This window comes from Vicia villosa, unplaced genomic scaffold (genome assembly GCF_029867415.1).
Source record: "Vicia villosa cultivar HV-30 ecotype Madison, WI unplaced genomic scaffold, Vvil1.0 ctg.001311F_1_1, whole genome shotgun sequence".
In the NCBI taxonomy this organism is placed as follows: Eukaryota; Viridiplantae; Streptophyta; class Magnoliopsida; order Fabales; family Fabaceae; genus Vicia; species Vicia villosa.
In genome coordinates, this window is record NW_026705570.1 from 368002 (window position 1) to 374001 (window position 6000).

Sequence of the window (6000 nt, forward strand, 5' to 3'; positions counted from 1 at the left end):
CTTTTTGTTGGGAGTTACTTCTCTGAAGGAAGAAAAACTAGGTTGAACTTTGAGCTTCAATGAGAAGCTCTAATGCCTTTGGATCGAACTTTGATGGAGGGTGGTGGAAGATTATGGTTGCTTCTTCATAGGGTTTTTTCTAAATTTTTTTCGTGTCTCCTTCTGAAAAACCAAGGGTTTATATAGGTAGTTATTAGGTTTAGCGATATAGTTTTGATTGAATGTTTTAGGAAATGTTTTGTACAAATTGGGATGATTGATGTTTATTTGAGAATTATTTTAATTTGATTTGTGTAGATTGAAACTTAATTAGGGCTCAAGCTGTATTGTTTTTGGAATATATCCATGGCCTCTGAATATGTAATTAATTTGATGATGAATAAAAAAAATTGATTGTGATTTGATTTTGTTTGTGATCTAATCTTGGTTCATTTATGCCGTTTTTGATGTTTTTGGATTTTGTTGACTCGGTTAACTCAAAGTAACAAACATAATATAATAATAGTAATAACTAAATAATAATAGTAATAATAATCATAATAATAAAGTAGTAATAAATAATACAATATTGATAATAAAGCAATAATAATATAATAGTAATAATAACAATGATATAAATAATATTGAGTGATAATAAAAATGAAAATAAAATAGACTAAAATGAAAAATGACAATAGAAGTGAAAATAAAATAAGACAAAAATAAATAAACCATATAAAAAACTAAAAAGGAACAGAAGTCAAAATGGTCCTTCTCAGTTGATTATGATTTATTCTATAACATTTAAAAAAATTTAGCTTTGTTTGCAGGGTGATTATCAATGTGATTTTTTTATATGGGATGAAGACATGGAATAAGCAAAAGAAATTTATGATGTTAGAAATGTAGATGAGAGCAAGATGAATAAGTTGGAAGTTGTAGATTTGTTGAAGGAGTTGTATGAAGCTTCAAAGAAGAAGAACAATAATCTGCAAAAGAAATTGAATTTAAAGGCTTTTGATGGAAAATTGAAATTGTTATGTTTAGTAGTTTCGTTTATGATTAACATCTACTTCATAGTGAAATGCAATTGTTGAAGGAGTCATGTTAACACAATGTAATGTTTTTTATGAGTGTTAATTTGTAGGCAGCCATAAAAATGTAATGACAATTATTATTAATGGAATGTTGGTTATTATGACATACGGTGGTTTAATTTTGCCTAATTTGTGCCTAATTTTTGCCATAGTATTTAGAGAAACTCTGTTAAAATTTTGATATAGTATGACTTATATTTAGCCTAGTTTAGTTTAGTTTAGTTGTGAAGGCATAAACTTTGGCCTAATTTTCATAGAGTATGACATATATTTTGAAAAGAGAATGGCGTAAAATTCTATTATAATTTTTGACAAAGTAGGACCTAAAATTTTGTTTCAAATTTTGACTCTATATGGCCTATAATTTGGATAGAATATGACATGGCCGGTCCTGACATTTTAGAGGCCCTGGATAAAGAACAAAAATGGACTCCTAACAAAAAAAATTGAGCAATAAAAAAAATAGTTATAAACAATCCTAATATTTCAATTTTTTAATATATTATTATAAACTAAATCTATTGATATTTATCTTAATAAAAAAGCACCAATAATTTTAATTAAATTTGTCTACCGCTTTCTCCTTTTCTCGATATTAGAAGAGTGGAAGTTGATAGTAGTAATTACTTAGGGATAAGTTTTTTATTTGTTGTTAGGGTTACATAAGCAAAAGTTAGCATCAGATTGTTTTCATATTTCTCAATGAATTTTGATTGGGTGATTAAAATGTCTCTCACATAAATATTAAGAAATATTTTGGCTGAAATTTTAACTATTATAATTATTATTTTTCATAATTTTTTAGTGTAGAATTCATTTATTTACAGATTTGTTTCATCTCTAGGAGCTATTAGATCAATCATAACTAAAGTCATCTCAAATAATTTGGAACCTCTATTCCAATTTTAAAAATCATTTTGAGAATAAATATTAATTTATTAATTAAAAAACAATCATCTTGTATTAATTTATATAAATATTTATTTGGGGACAACTTCTCTACCCATCACAAAAAGTTGGGTAAGCTACCTTCAACCAATCACAAGATTCTATTTAATTTTAACACATTTAATTAATTATAAAATAATACAATTGTTTGTTATTCCCAAGACATTTTACATTGAAGGTAACTTTATCCAACTTTTTGAGTTGGGTAAATAAGAATTCACCTATTTATAAATAAGCATAAATAGTACGACGTCTTCTATAATAAAATTGTTTTTAGACACTTAGATAAGCCCTCAAAATTTATTGCAACTGATGTAGTAATATGAAAAAACTTAAATATTGTGTTAGATTAGACTAACCTAAATCAAGTTGTTTAAAAATATTTAAATTTATTAATTTAATTTATTATCCATATATATTCATAAGAATTGATTAAAAATAACACTAATATATAATTTTTTAAATATATTACTGTAAAATAAAATTTAACAATATATATTTTTTATAATAAACCTTTAACTATAATTTAATCATATAATAAACCTTTCAATATTTAATTACAAAAAATATTATCTAAAATTTATATTATAAAAATAAAAATCAGAAATTATGAAGCTAGTATTATATATTATAAAAAGCACAGGATAATAAAAAATATATTTAGTTCAATTTGTAAGTTTGTATTGTACAATGTACAATGTACAATGTACAATGTACACGTTTGATACTTGTTCCAAGTAAAGTTATTTTGGAAAAAAAAACATAAAGCCAAGCCTCCAAGTATTGAACACAAGACCTCAACATTATAACAAAACATGCTTGCCGCTCCGCTGAACAGATAACACATAAAATGTTCAAAACAAAATTTATATATAATTATTTTTCAGTGTAAATCATAAAGCCCAACTCCAAATTTTGTGAGGCCCTTCTTTTGTTGAGGCCCTGGGCTGTGGGCCTGCTTGCCCTGGCCCAGGGCCGGCCCTGGAATATGACCTATAATCCTATTATGATTTTTCATCATTAAACTTCATTACCAAACAACATTTTCGTATAACATTTAAATGCAAATTGATAGCAATTTTCACCACAATTTTGAAACATTTCCAAACAACATACAACGATGATCCATTCCCGATATTAGGAACAAGTTATTCTACATAGTGTTGATACAACACCAATTAATTATGACATTACATAGACAAAATACAACATAATGTTGATAAAATATCTAAAATAGACCATAATACATGACATGAAAAAATATAGAGCTAGCATAATCTTCAAAATATCATCACAGCTTCAAGTGTCTAACATAATCTTCATTGATATAAGTCCTTGCAAATTTTAGCCCAGCTTTTCAATCTCCTAGCTATTATGGTGTCCTCTTCAATAATCACAACTAGATCTTGAACTTATAAACAACCATATACATCTTTGCATCATTTTTTCAAATCTAACATCTAAACCATTGAAGACATTATGCAAATTAGGGATTTAACACCAACTTTTTAGAGAATCAATACCTATTTTTTTTCGGCGTGGTTGCTACCAGTATTGTAATTATGATTTTAACACCTATTTTAAAACAGGTATCGTATATTGATTTAACACAAATATTAAATTGGTGTTATTAGTGTTATAAATGGGTGTCAAAAGTAACATTTGACACATTACTCCTCTTTAAAACTGGTGTAAAAACTTATAATTCGTACCTACTTTGTCTAAAAACGGGTGTTACAAATTTATTAGAGAAAATTTTGATGAGAAACTAAATTATAACACCTTTCTTTGTCATAAAATGGATGTTAAACATATATATCATACCTTTTTTTTTTCCAAAAAAGGGTGTTAAAAGTTTAGTGGAAAGCGTTATTTAGTTAGAAACCAATTTTTCACACCAATTTTTTTTTCTTAAAAGAGGTGTATAATACATAGATTTTTCTCTAAGGTTGGTGTCATAAGCGACATAATTTTTTTTTTTATATTATTTGAATTGAATCTTCAACACCTATTTTTCTCTAAATGGGTATGAAAGAATACTTAGCACACTTGTTTAAGCTTCATAAAATTGAACAAGTATTATTGTTTTTTCAACTCAATAAAACTAAAATCGTAAATATTGGATTTAGATATAATAAATTATACCAAACCTTGTAAATAGTATCAAAATAAAGTCTTATTAATGTTAATAAAAATTTAACAACAAAATTCTATAATAAAAATCAATGTTAAATAAAAAGTCATTATTAATTCTTATATAAATCATCTTTGGAAGCTTTGGCCCTTAAGGAGGATATGCTTAGTGCTATTGATTTGAATTTGGATCATGTCATATTCGAGAGTGATTCCCAAAGCGTTACTCAAGCCATCTATTCCAATCACACCGGTATTTCTGAGTTTAGCTGTATTATTTCTTCCATTAAATCTTTGTTGTCCACTTTTTCTAACTTTGAGGTAAAGTTTGTAAAACGCCAAGCAAATTCGGTTGCTCATTCATTAGCAAAAGCGGCCGATTCTTGGACTAGGCGTAGTTTGTTCTACACGATTCCTCTTTGTATTGAACCTTTATTATATAATGACATGAATTAAGTTTTTGGTTGTAAAAAAAAAATCATCTTTTATCTAATTCCTTGTTTCTTTCTCTTCAACTTGATGTTGTTCTTCAACTATTTGTAAAAAGAACCGATCCCATAGTTGTTGAATATTATCAATGACATCTTTGTCATACGGTGATGGTTCATCATATATATATATATACAAAGTCAAACAGTAAAATAAATTAAACGAGTGCATGCTAAAACAAGAAGTTATGTGATTTACAGATTGAAAATTGAAATTCTTTGTTATTACCCCGTGTAAACCTTGAAATATTCCCGTCTTGTCAAACATATTTTTCATTACATAATAACCACAAATTCAAGTGTTGTCTTGTCATGTGCCTACATATTGATAAAAAATGCATATAACAATTATATATAAACATTGATCGTCCTATAAAGTATCAATGAATTTAAGACAATTTTCTTTACAAATTCAAAGACAAGACGAAATTTTAAAAGAAAGAGAAGGGAAGGAAATAATAATGAGTTTTTAAAAAACTTAAAACAAAAATTTAAGCATCACGATTATTTTTTGGTATGAATTATGCACTGTTTCCTGAAATAGTACGAGAATGGAGACATAATTAAATAAATTAATAATAATGACTATTTCATTTATATAAATGAATCTTTAATTTGTCTTAATATTATTATATCTTGTTGAAAAATAAAAAGTAACTGTATTATAAAAATATTAATATCAAATATTGAGTTTTAAAAACATTATATTTTCATTGATAATAGCAATATATATGTTGGATATAAAGAAATTTAAAGTTAGCATACCTTCATACTGAATCTTTTTATGTCTTTAATCTTAATTTTCCCAAAAGAAATGTAGTGCTTCAACTACTTAATAAATAAAAAATGAAGAATTTCTTATAAATCAATATATTCTAAAAAATAAACAAGCAACACAAGGCTAAGATAATAAGTATGATAATTATGAAGATAAATATTAAGTTCTATAAGATATACATTGTAGAGAGAAATTAAAACCATTTTTAAAACAAATTAAAATTAAAATGCATCCTTCATAATTCTAACTTCTTAAATAAAAGTTTAATGTACATAGAAAACAAACAACTTGCAGGATTTAAGATCTTCCCTCTAACATTACACTCAAATTAACATAAGAATAAAGGTCCCTGATGCTATTTTATATTCAATACCTTCATATATAAACAAAATTAAAAGAGTAGAAATTTTTAACACTTAAAATAGTAAAAAAATCAAGAGATAAGTACCTCAACAGTTTGCGGTTTGTTTTGATACCTTGACGTGTATTAGAACAGAGTGGGAACACCGATTCTCAGAGGAAACAAGAACACACAACAAGAGATAAATTGAGAGCAATTATAAATTAAGAATGAAAT